The sequence below is a fragment of the Pan troglodytes genome, chromosome 3 (genome assembly GCF_028858775.2).
Source record: "Pan troglodytes isolate AG18354 chromosome 3, NHGRI_mPanTro3-v2.0_pri, whole genome shotgun sequence".
Lineage (NCBI taxonomy): Eukaryota > Metazoa > Chordata > Mammalia > Primates > Hominidae > Pan > Pan troglodytes.
This window is the reverse complement of record NC_072401.2, coordinates 100,350,087-100,362,518: the sequence shown is the minus strand read 5'-3', so window position 1 is coordinate 100,362,518 and position 12,432 is coordinate 100,350,087. Positions and strand designations below refer to the sequence as shown.

Below are 12,432 nucleotides of genomic sequence, written 5' to 3'. Positions count from 1 at the left end.
GAGGAGCTTCGACCTCGCTTAGGGGAGTTGAGAGGGGCGAGCGCCTGTTAATCCAGCGCGCCGGAGAGTTGCCGGTGTTTGCGCCAGGGGAAGCGAGAAAGGTTTGGGGTGGGAAGGAACACTCGTGTGTCACGGTGAAGCTCTCCAAGTAGAATGAGGGATGGTGGTGGTGAGAAGGGGTATCACATTGTCCTCGCCCCTCCATGCTTGGGACTGGGCTGTCATGGAGGAGGGAAGGGGGAGGAGCGAGGCCTACAGATCGCTGTAGCCGGTCGGCTTGCCGGCCGGACCTGCTGCATTTCACACGCGCTCGTCTTCCATTCATTCATCCTTTCCGCGCAGTGCGCACGCCTCAGAGAATGCGAATGGGTCTCAATCCCTCTGTTCTTCCGAGTCTTTATCTCCTGGAAGATTTCTGAGACGCAGTTTATTGGAAATAGAAACTTTTAAATTTACTTTTCCATTTGACTTTTTTTTTCTCTTTATCTATGCTACAGACTTTCATTTCAATTTAGGCACCATTTTAAACTTAACTGAAGCAAGCTGGTCCCAGGGTAGGTTTGTAGTTAATCTTTAAGCAGAGGGTATATTTTTCATAATTTGGGTTTGCCAGGACTGGCTCACTGAAACTTCTGGGCCCTGTTGCCTTTTTAGAAACGACACAGCTAAGTGAAGATATCTTGTGTGCATAATGGGGTTTATTAGCAATCAGAAAACCTTTCACACTCTGGAACCAGCTCTAGACCTTGGTTGCCAGATACTTTTGTGTATCTTTTCATGGTAGCTTGTGGTTTTGCTAATGGTTTACCAGTTTGCTTTGACTTTTAAAGACTTTTTTTTTTTTGAGATGGAGTCTTGCTTTGTCGCCCAGGCTGGAGTGCAGTGGTGTGATCTCGGCTCACTGCAACCTCCGCCTCCGGGTTCAAGCGATTCTCCTGCTTCAGCCTCCTGAGTAGCTGGGATTACAGGTGCGCACAACCGTGCCTGGCTAATTTTTGTATTTTTAGTAGAGACGGGGTTCCACCATGTTGGCCAGGCTGGTCTGAAACTCCTGACCTCAAGTGATCCTCCCGCCTCAGCCTCCCAAAGTGCTGGGATTACAGGCGTGAGCCACCTCACCCGGCACTTTTAAAGACTTTTATAAAACTATTTCAAAAACTCTTATAGACTACACAAAGGCTTATTTTTCATTGCGTTGGTGTAAACTATCCTTACCTTGTCAAAATTCAAGGCAGCTTCTCTGCTTGCTTACTTGTTTTTTTATTGGCACCAGTTTTCATTTATGTTCCTGGGAATTAAATTGACTGAAAAACTCATAAGTTGTTGCTACAGTTAACTGACTTTAGGACATTAATGTTATATAACACTAATGAAGGATAAGTGTGTAAAATATACATTTTAAACCCCTTGACAGGTTCTGATGTCCACTTTTGTCTAGATCTGTTCCTACTCCACTACACTAGTGTCAGTAAAAAGCATTACATCTGGTAATAGGGGCAAGGCTACGAGACTGTAAACTATAAAACAATAAGGAGTTCTGTGAGGTTTCTGTCACATTTAGGTCCCTTGAGTTTTGCAGAGTTTATGCAGTTTTGTTTCAGCAGCACAGAGCAGAACTGCAAAGTGATGAAGGACTATATTTTGAGTTAGTAAATATTAATAGCTCCTGATATATCCAGGGTGTTGTACCAAGTGTTCTTTAGGATACAAAGTTATACAAGATGTGAGTCTTGTTGAATGTAAACCCTTAAGGAACTTAATTCCTAGGGATGTGGTTAGTGATACAGTATTTGTTCTGGTACAGACTTTGGGAGATTTGGATGTTATGTTTAAATTTGGGGAGTAGGGGAACCTAAAAACAAAGTGTGTGAAGCTGGAAACTAAAGTATTTTGAGAATATATGTAAAATAGTATCGAAGTGTTTAGTTTTAGTGAGAAATGAATTTTTTTTTTTTTTTTTCGATACTGACTTTCACTCTTGTTGCCCAGGCTGGAGTGCAATGGCGCGATCTTGGCTCACCGCAACCTCCGCCTCCTGGGTTCAAGCGATTCTCCTGCCTCAGCCTTCCGAGTAGCTGGGATTACAGGCATGTGCCACCACGCCCGGCTAATTTTGTACTTTTAGTAGAGATGGGGTTTCTCCATGTTGGTCAGGCTGGTCTTCAACTCCCGACCTCAGGTGATCCGCCCGTCTTGGCCTCCCAAAGTGGTGGGATTACAGGCATGAGCCACCGCGCCTGGCCTGAAAATTTTTAGTACTTTTAATATACCCTTGTGCACAGGCTAGTTATGTGGAATTATTTTTGACAGTTTTAAATAGTTGGATTTTGTGTGTAGGGGTGCAGGATCTTGCTCTGTTGCTGGGGCTGGAGTGCAGTGGCGCGATCATAGCTCACTGCAGCCTCAAACTCCTGGGCTCAAGAGATGCTTCCATCTCAGCCTCTGGTGTAGCAAGCACTACAGGCGCAGGCCACCACGCCCGGATAATTTTTAAACTTTTTGTAGAGATGGAATCTCGCGATGGTTACCCAGGCTGGTCTCAAACTCCTGGACTCAAGTGGTCCTCCCACCTTGGCCTCTCAATATGTTGGGTTACAGGCGTGAGCCACCGAGCCTCGCCTGGATTTTTTTTTTGAAGCAACTGATTAGAATTGGATTGTACTTGAGATACCCCTGCTGAAGGCTGCAAAAATCATGTTTTTTCTTACTTCAGCTAGTTTGTGAGCTTCCATAATGGTTTTCTGCTGTGCATAATCATAAACACTTAAAAAGAGCCATGGGCTTTTCCTGCTTATCCCATCATGCATAGGTATCTGGATGATTTTTGTCTGTGGACATTACATAAAATATCATTTTCAGTTTGATATTATTGTGTGGTTTTCTCTTTGTATGAGTTGAGTTACATGAAGATGTGGCCCACAAATATTAAATTTGTTGAGAAGCTTGAAAGGGAAAATTAAGGGAAACATTTTACCTCTTAACGGATAATTTGGCAAAAATTTGAACGTTAGGGCAAACGGTACTCTGATGTTATTCTATCGGCATTTGAATTGTGGCTGGGTCAAAATTAGGTTTAATATTAGTCTGTGAAAATGGCAAGGCCATCTTACCTCCAGTAGGTCGTGTTTCTTTGTAGCTTTATCTTCATTCTACATCCTTCATTATTAGAATTAAAAAAAAATTTTTTTGACTTGTAGTTCCTTTTGAGGTAAGAGATTAATTTTGGTTTCTTTAGCTTAACTGAAAGTATATAATTTTACTTGTTTTTACATTGTAGCTCTTGAATTTTTTGAAACCACACTGATTTCATAAGTGAATCAACTTGGACAATCAGCTGATTTAATGCTTCCTATTTTATACTTTGGAAACATGCTCTGTACTACACAGCTTATTAATTAGAGTAAATAAGGTTTATATACATATTGACAAATATTTGTTGTACTATATAATTCATATTAATGAACAATTGAATGCCAACCAGACTATGCAAATTAGTGGGCTTTTTGCTTAATGAAAGAACCCACTATATCAGAGTTCCTCGATAATCCACGTAAATTTGGCTCTGGGGTTCATATTCCAGATTTCTTCAATTAAAAGAAAAAAATATACTTGCTGAGTGCGGTGGCTCACGCCTGTAATCTCAGCACTTTGGGAGGCCGAGGCGGGTGGGGATCACTTGAGGTCAGGTGTTCGAGACCAGCCTGGCCAAAATGGTGAAACCCTGTCTCTACTAAAAATACAAAAATTAGCCAGGCCTGGTGGCAGGCGCCTGTAATCCTAGCTACTGGGGAGGCCAAGGCAGGAGAATCGCTTGAACCTGGAGGTGGAGGTTGCAGTGAACCGAGATGGTACCACTGTACTTCAGCCTGGGCGACAGAGCAAGACTCCATCAAAAAGAATAAAAAAAAAAAACAGAAACAAATTTCACACTTCATTTTATAATCTGAGTTAATGAGCATGATTATTAGACTTAGAGAAATTCAATGTAGACACACAGTTTATACACAGAAGTTGCAGAAGGGATAATATGCAAAATGAATTATGTAAGCTTACTCTAGTTTGGACAGAAAACTGTAGGCAAAAAACATTTAAGTAAAATATTGTTTAATTTACATAAAGTTAAGAATATGGGCCGGGTGTGGTGGCTCATGCCTGTAATCCCAGCACTTTGGGAGGCCGAGGCGGGTAGATCACCAGGTCAGTAGTTTGAGACCAGCCTGATCAACATGGTGAAACCCCATCTCTACTAAAAATACAAAACTTAGCTGGGCGTTGTGATGCGTGCTTGTAATCCCAAGGTACTCAGGAGGCTGAGGCAGGAGAAGCTCTTGAACCTGGGAGGCGGAGGTTGTAGTGAGCTGAGATTGTGCCACTGCACTCCAACCTGGGTGACAGAGCGAGACTCCGTCTCAAAAAAAAATAAAATAAACAAAAGAAGTTTCCTTAATCTATTAGTACCGGTGAGTTGCACCATCTTAGTCATAGAGACTTTTTTGAGAAGTGGAAATGAGCATGGGTTATAGTCTCATCTTAATATCTGAATGATCTTGAAGACTGAAATTTCTAAGTCAGCTGAAAGTCGGAATAAGATATCTTACGGTGATTTCAATTTTTAAATGCAGTATTCAAAGGTGACAGTTTGTCAACTGTAAGGGACTAAAGTTGACATTCCATGAATGTTTTATACTCATGTATATCCATGCATTTACATACTATTTTCCCTCTTTTCTAGGAAATTCACATTGCTGCTTTTTAATTATCAATCCTTACCCATTAGCAAGAAATGCAAAGCCTGTGATTCACAATCCTAAGATGTTCTTCCCACTCCTATCCCTACCATAAAAATCACTAGTGTTCCTTCAAAAGTCCCTAATCATGTCTCCAGAAAAAGAAAGGGGCTGGGCTTGGTGGCCCACACATGTAATCCGAGGCTTTGGGAGACAAAGGCAGGAGGATCACTTGAGCCCGGAGTTTGAGACCAGCCTGGCCAACATGGCGAGACCCTGTCTCTCCAAAAAATTAAAAAATTAGCTGAATATGGTGGTGCACACCTGTGTCCTAGCCTCAGGAGGCTGAAATGGGAGGATCCCCTGAGCCTGGGAGGTCAGAGCTGCAGTGAGCTGTGATCACACCACTGCATTCCAGCCTGGGTGACAGAAAGAGACCCTATCTCACTAAAAAAAAAAGAAAAAGAAAATGATTTTGCGTGTGTGTGTGTGTGTCTAAAATACTAATAGTAATTTCTGGGCACTTCTGGAACCTGAGAATGTGGTCAGAAATATAAGGGGTTTTTTTTTTGTTTGTTTCCCCAGTTGGAATTTTTGATACATTATTCCATAGAAACAGTAGGAAAATGGGCCGGGCGTGGTGGCTCACGCCTGTAATCCCGACACTTTGGGAGGCTGAGGTGGGTGGATCACCTGAGGTCGGGAGTTCGAGACCAGCCTGACCAGCATGGAGAAACCCTGTCTCTACTTAACAAAATTACAAAATTAGCTGGGTATGGTGGCACATGCCTGTAATCCCAGCTTCTTGGGAGGCTGAGGCAGAAGAATCGTTTGAACCTGGGAGGTGGAGGTTGCGGTGAGCCTAGATCTGCCATTGCACTCCAGCCTGGGCAACAAGACTCAAACTCCTTCTCAAAAAAAAAAAAAAAAAAGAAAAGAAAAAACAGGAAAATGAAGTTTAGTCACACTATATTCAGTAAATTTTTGTGGAATCATTACAAATCTAACCAGCATTGGATTTATAGGGATATGGAATGAAGGATATGGATTTATAGTTGTAAGCAACTAACTAAAAAAAAAAAACCTTATAAACATACCTTGTTTGTAACAGCTATTTTTAATGTAGAAAGATCGTTATTTGTAATTGTTACACATAGCACTTATTCTATGTTAAGTACCACACTGAATGCTTTACATATATTAACTCATTTAATTCTTTTTTTTTTTTTTTTTTTTGAGATAGCGTCTCACTGTTGTCCCAGCTAGAGTACAGTGGCGCGATCTCGGCTCACTGCAACCTCCGCCTCCTGGGTTCAAGTGATTCTCCTGCTTCAGCCTCCTGAGTAGCTGGGACTACAGGCACGTGCCACCACGCCCGGCTAATTTTTGTATTTATAGTAGAGATGGGGTTTCACCATATTGGCCAGGCTGGTCTTGAACTCCTGACCTCGTGATCCGCCCACCTCAGCCTCCCAAAGTGCTGGGATTACAGGCGTGAGCCACCGCGCCAGGCTAACTCATTTAATTCTTAACAGTACAGATGAAGTAACATTGTGTGACTAACTTGCTCCAAAATCACACAGCTATTAAGTGGTGGGGTGGAGTTTAAATTAAAGCAGCCAAAGTGCAGAGTGTATATTCTTAACCATTGCACTCTTTCAAGTAGGCATGTAATGTGCTTTGCTTGGGTGACTTCAGAAGGGGAGATGTGTTTTGATAAGCTTACTATGTGTTTTGCTACAGCTATAAAATAAAATGTGTGGGCATTTATTTTTAGGCCCTGTTATATTACAATGTTAGATAACAAAAATATATAATCTTGAGGACTAAACCAAGCAATTACACCAATCGTGTTTTAGTAACTAATTGAGAACTTTGTGGATTTCTAAAGAAAGTGGATGGACACTTAACCTTCTCCCCCTTTCTAATTTGATTTCTGGCATTTGCTAGTTCGTATGATTTCCCAGTTAAAATATTTTGCTAGTGAAAAAAGTTTTAGTACATTTTTAAAAGTTTGTGAATTTTGGATTTATTCTAGACTTAACTACCTTAGTACTTTTAGTAATTTTGGTGATAGGTCTGGCAAAGGGTAAAACAGTTGTTTTGGAAAAGTTTAAGCTAAAATGTACACATGTTTCTTGGTGTATTTTAAGCTTGTTACTACAAAATGCTATACAGAAATTAGTTGTAATATTTTTTTCTGTGCTCTGCTCATTACTGTCATTGTAATCTCTACTAAAAATACAAAAATTAGCCAAGCGTGGTCGCGGGTACCTGTAGTCCCAGCTAGTTGGGAGACTGAAGCAAGAGAATTGCTTCAACCTGGGAGGTGGAGGTTGCAGTGAGCCGAGATGATGACATTGCACTCCATTACTGTCATTGTAATGAGCAGAGCACAGAAAAAAATACTGTAACTAATTTTGATATATATGTCTACATATATATGTCAACATATTAGTATTGCCGTGAAACTTCTTATGGGGCAGTAGCCTATGTTGGCACAAAATCTGGTCAGAAGTATTAACTAAGGCAAGAAAGTTTGATATTTTAATTGATATGTGAAATGTATATTTTTTCTTACAGTTCTTTTTCTGATGAATAAATGAATACTTTATAGGTGAGGAATTCATATTTCAAGTGATTTTTAACTTTCTACCACGGTCACATAGTTCCTTAAGTGTTACATACAAAGTTTTGGTGCCGCAAAAGGAATAGCACTTGAATATAAATTTTTTTTTTAATTTTTAGCAAGGCAAGTTATTTTTATAGAACTCATAATTAACATAAGTGAGAGAGAACTCAAACCTGAGTGTCAAGCTTTATTACTATCTTGTGTAAAAAGAGGAACAAATTCAACCAAAACTAAAGTCCATCCTTCAGTAAAACTTGTATGTTAGGGTTGATACTGATGCGTAGGTACACAAATAAGTGTAAAATTCTAACTGAAAGAATATGCCAGATGGTTTATGGATGGTGGGATTAGGAGGGTTAAATTTTTTTCATTTGAACTTGTACACTTTGTTACCATGTTGTGGATTGTAAAATCTCTTTTGGATGTTGGTTTATACATCATGGTATTTAGCTTTTCTTTATTTTTTGTTTTTTTTTCTTTGACGTAGTTACATACTCATGGTCCAAAATAGCAATTTGGTAAAGCCTATAGCCCCTATCTTAGAGTGTTTTAAAATGCAGGCCAGGCACAGTGGTTCATGCTTGTAATCCCAGCACTTTGGGAGGATGAGACGGGCGAATCACCTGAGATCAGGAGTTCGAAACCAGCCTGGCCAAAATGGTGAAACCTCATCTTTACTAAAAATACAAAAATTAGCCGAGCGTGTTCATGGTTGCCTGTAGTCCCAGCTAAGGCTGCGGCAAGAGAATTGCTTGAACCTGGGAGGTGGAGGTTGCAGTGAGCCGAGATGGTGCCATTGCATCCAGCCTGGGCAACAAGAGTGAAACTCCGTCTCAAAAAAAAAAAAGAAAAAAGAATGTTTTAACATGTATTACATAAAATGCATAGGTTTACAAAGGAAACCAATTTATACTGAAGTACAACAAGGATTGAATTAGCATGAGTCATATTAAGGACATTATCTGGCACAGGCTAAGTTCTGTCTAATGTGGAAAACCTATCTCCTGCCTATCTTCCCCAACCACCTCATTCCCCTTTCCAAATTGCCCAATTACAATTTTTTGAGGATTCTACTAGAAAAAGGCTGTCCAGGAGAACTTTCTGAGATAATGGAAAGGGTATTTTTTTACTGTCCAATACAGTAGCCACTGGCTGTACATGGTAATTGAGCATTTGGATATTGTGGCTTGTGCAACCAAGGAAATAAATTTTAAACTTTATTTAATATTAATAATTAACCACATGTAGGTAATGGCTACCTAATTGTGCAGTATGGCCTCAGAAGCTAGAAATTCTGGCCGGGCATGGTGGCTCACGCCTGTAATCCCAGCACTTGGGGAGGCTGTGGCAGGTGGAGCACTTGAGGTCAGGAGTTGGAGACCAGCCTGGCCAACATGGTGAAACCCCATCTCTACTAAAAATACAAAAATTAGCTGGGTGTGGTGGCACGTGCCTGTAGTCCCAGCTACTCAGGAGGCTGAGACAGGAGAATCACTTGAACCTGGGAGGCGGAGGTTGCAGTGAGCCAAGATTGCACCACTGCACGCCAGCCTGGGTGATAGAGCAAGACTCCATCTCAAAAACAAAAAAGAAAAAGAATCTAGAAATTCTGGTGTGTGCAAATGTATGTATATATATTGTATTTAGTTCAACTTTATAAGGTATAACTGGATATGTCCAGTTTGGTTAGATACATGATTCTATCCTAGAAAAGCTTGTCGCTCTGTATTTTAAACTTTGAAATAGTTATTTACTCTTGTATAGAATTAGAATTTTTCTGTGGGTTAATGTTTTTTTTTTTTTTTTGCTAGTCTTTTTTTGTTTCTGTTTTTGTTTTGAGATGGTGTCTCACTCTGTTGTCAGGCTGGAGTGCAGTGGCATGATCTCGGGTCACTGCAACATCCACCTCCCGGGTTCAGGTGACTCCTGCCTCAGCCTCCTGAGTAGCTGGGACTACAGGTGTGCGCCACCACTGCCAACTAATTTTTGTGTTTTTAGTAGAGACAGCATTTCACCATGTTGGCTAGGATGGTCTTGATCTCTTGACCTCATGATCTGCCTGCCTCAGCCTCCCAAAGTGCTGGGATTACAGGCATGAGCCACCACACCCAGCCTTTTTACTAGTTTTTTAAATGTGTGTGTAAATAGACAGTACTTTACAGTGTTCAAAACTCAAGTTTTATGCAAAAGTACACAGTCTCCTGAAGCTGATCCCTATCCAGGCAGATGACCTAGAGGCAACCAGCATTGTCAGTTGTTTAACTTTTAATAGAGATTTGTGCATATACAGCAAATATGTATATTTATAAAAAGTAAATAGTAGCCAGCTATGTGCACTTTTCTGGCACATTGTGTTTTTTCACTTAATATGTCTTGTAGAGCATTACATATCAACACATAAAGTTTTCACTTCTTTTTTCTGATGGTATATGTTACACTATATGGTTTTAACATAATTATTTCTATATTAATATTTAGGTCATTTCCAACCATTTGCTATTTCAAACATTACTGGGATAAATAAACTTTTCCCTGTATCATTCCATACACGAGATAATATATCTATAAAGTAGATGTTTTGACAACGGATTGAAAAATTTTAAACCCTGTTGGTCAGATAAAACACTTTTTCAAATATAGTTGGTTTTCAGGCTGCAATTTTTTTTTAGTGCTCCTCCCTTTTTCAAAATAATGAAATGTTTATATGTAAAAACAAAGTATAAAATAGGTATGTACGTTTTCTTTTATCTTTAATTTTTTTTTCTTTCTTTTTTTTTTTTTCCCCAAGACGGAGCTTTGCTCTTGCCTAGGCTGGAGTGCAGTGACAATCTCGGCTCACTGCAACCTCTGCCTCTTGGGTTCAAGCAATTCTTCTGCCTCAGCCTCCCGACCAGCTGGATTACAGGTGTCCAACACCACATCCAGCTAATTGTTTGTGTTTTTAGTAGAGACAGGGTTTTATCATGTTGGCCAGGCTGGTCTCAAACTCCTGATCTCAGGTAATCCACCCACTTTGGCCTCCCAAAGTGCTGGGATTACAGGCGTGAGCCACCACACCTGGCAAAAAAAAATTTTTTTGAGACAGGGTCTCACTGTTACCCAGACTGGAGTGCAGTGGCGTGTTCTCTGCTCACTGCAACCTCTGCCTCCCACGTTCAAGCGATCATCCTGCCTCAACCTCCCGAGTAGCTAGGAATACAGGTGTGCGCCACCACACCCGGCTAATTTTTGTATTTTTAGTAAAAACAGAGTTTCATTATGTTGGCCAGGCTGGTCTCAAACTCCTGGGCTCAAGCAGTCCTACTGCCTTGGCCTCCCAAAGTGCTGTGATTACAGGTGTGAGCCATCACGCCTGGCCAGGTTTTAGAGTAGTAAACTGAAGACCGATGTACCATGACCTAGGACACCACAGCAGCATTTCAGCTTTTTTAATACTCCGTGATCACATTCTTGTATCTTTGGCCCCTCCTCCATCTTCTTTTCTGACTTTTGAGTCAAGCATTCCCTTGCTTTTTGTTTTTTCTACATTAACTTCCCATGTATGTATCTTTCAGCTGTGTGTTGTTTAGTTTTGAAAAAACTAAAAAGCTAGATGTTTAAGGGAAAGATGGTATTGCCACTATTGGATGAAGGCTCATAAAAATGATAATCTGAACACAGTTTTTGGTTTATAGTTCGGCTTCAGCTTCCTAGAATTTCTACTAGAGCCCTTTTTCGGGAAACCAGTGGGCATGATCATGGACATGTCCTGGGAAACATAGGATTTATAGTTGTTATCTGGTGAGGCTGTTTTGTGGGCCAGGCAAAGAATCTTCAGTAAGAGAGTGGTCTTTGGGAATATGCTGCTCTGTATCTTGTTTTAAGATTGGATTAAAGCTGAACTCTTCTGGTGTAAAGTTACCTAATACAGTTAGCAGGGCATAAAGGAGAGAAGAGGAACTTCATGAACACATGGTCAAGCAGAGTTAAGTAGAGATAAAAGTCTGGGCTGGACACTTGAGCATTTGGGTTTTTTTTGTGTGTATGTGTGTTTAGAAAAGGTAGAATAATAGGCATTTTAATCATAGCAGCCATTAAATCACATTGCTCCAGTCACATTCACCTGAATCACATTGCTCCAATCTGGACTGCTGCCCTTTATATATGGTAAACATTTGTCTTCCCTGGATCTCCTTTTACCATGTTCCTGATTCTTTCATTTGACTTTTGTGTTCCACCCTTCCATTTGCTGTGCCCTTTATCTTCCTGTTATTTGGTTTCTTATCTCACGTTGGTGGGCCAGATCTCCAGCAGTTTTTTGAGAAAAAGTACATAGTAAAAAAATTTTTGAGGCCTTGAATATTAAGTGTCATACCTGTAGTTTGGCTGGACATAGAATTCTTCAGGATTCTGAAGTCAAGTTTCATGGTGGACTTCTGTTGTAGCTGCTGATGAGTCTGAAATTATTCTGGTAGCTAAAAATTATTTTTTAGTGTGACCTGTTGCTCTCTCACCCTCACTCCCTATAATTTGTAGATTCTTTTTCTTGTCCTTATTTCACAATAATATACCTTAGTATAAGTCTGTTTTCATCCATTGTACTGTGTACTCATTGGGCATTTTTAATATGGCCACTCATGTCCATCACTTCTCATAGGTTTATTGGTAATTCTCCTCTTTTTTCTCTTTGAAACAGTTACTCAGATATTAGATCTCTTGGACTAGTTCTCTGGGAAATTTCATTTATTTTTTATTTTTTATTTATTTTCTTTTTTATTGATCATTCTTGGGTGTTTCTCGCAGAGGGGGATTTGGCAGGGTCACAGGACAATAGTGGAGGGAAGGTCAGCAGATAAACAAGTGAACAAAGTTCTCTGGTTTTCCTAGGCAAAGGACCCTGCGGCCTTCCGCAGTGTTTGTGTCCCTGGGTACTTGAGATTAGGGAGTGGTGATGACTCTTAACGAACATGCTGCCTTCAAGCATCTGTTTAACAAAGCACATCTTGCACCACCCTTAATCCATTCAACCCTGAGTGGATACAGCACATGTTTCAGAGAGCACAGGGTTGGGGGTAAGGTCACAGATCAACAGGA

At 40.5% G+C, this 12,432-nt stretch overlaps 1 protein-coding gene across 5 annotated transcripts in view; it reads left to right on the top strand.

Moving 5' to 3' along the window:
- Positions 1–12,432, top strand: part of EIF4E (eukaryotic translation initiation factor 4E) — a 53,485-nt gene that overhangs the window by 1,530 nt on the left and 39,523 nt on the right.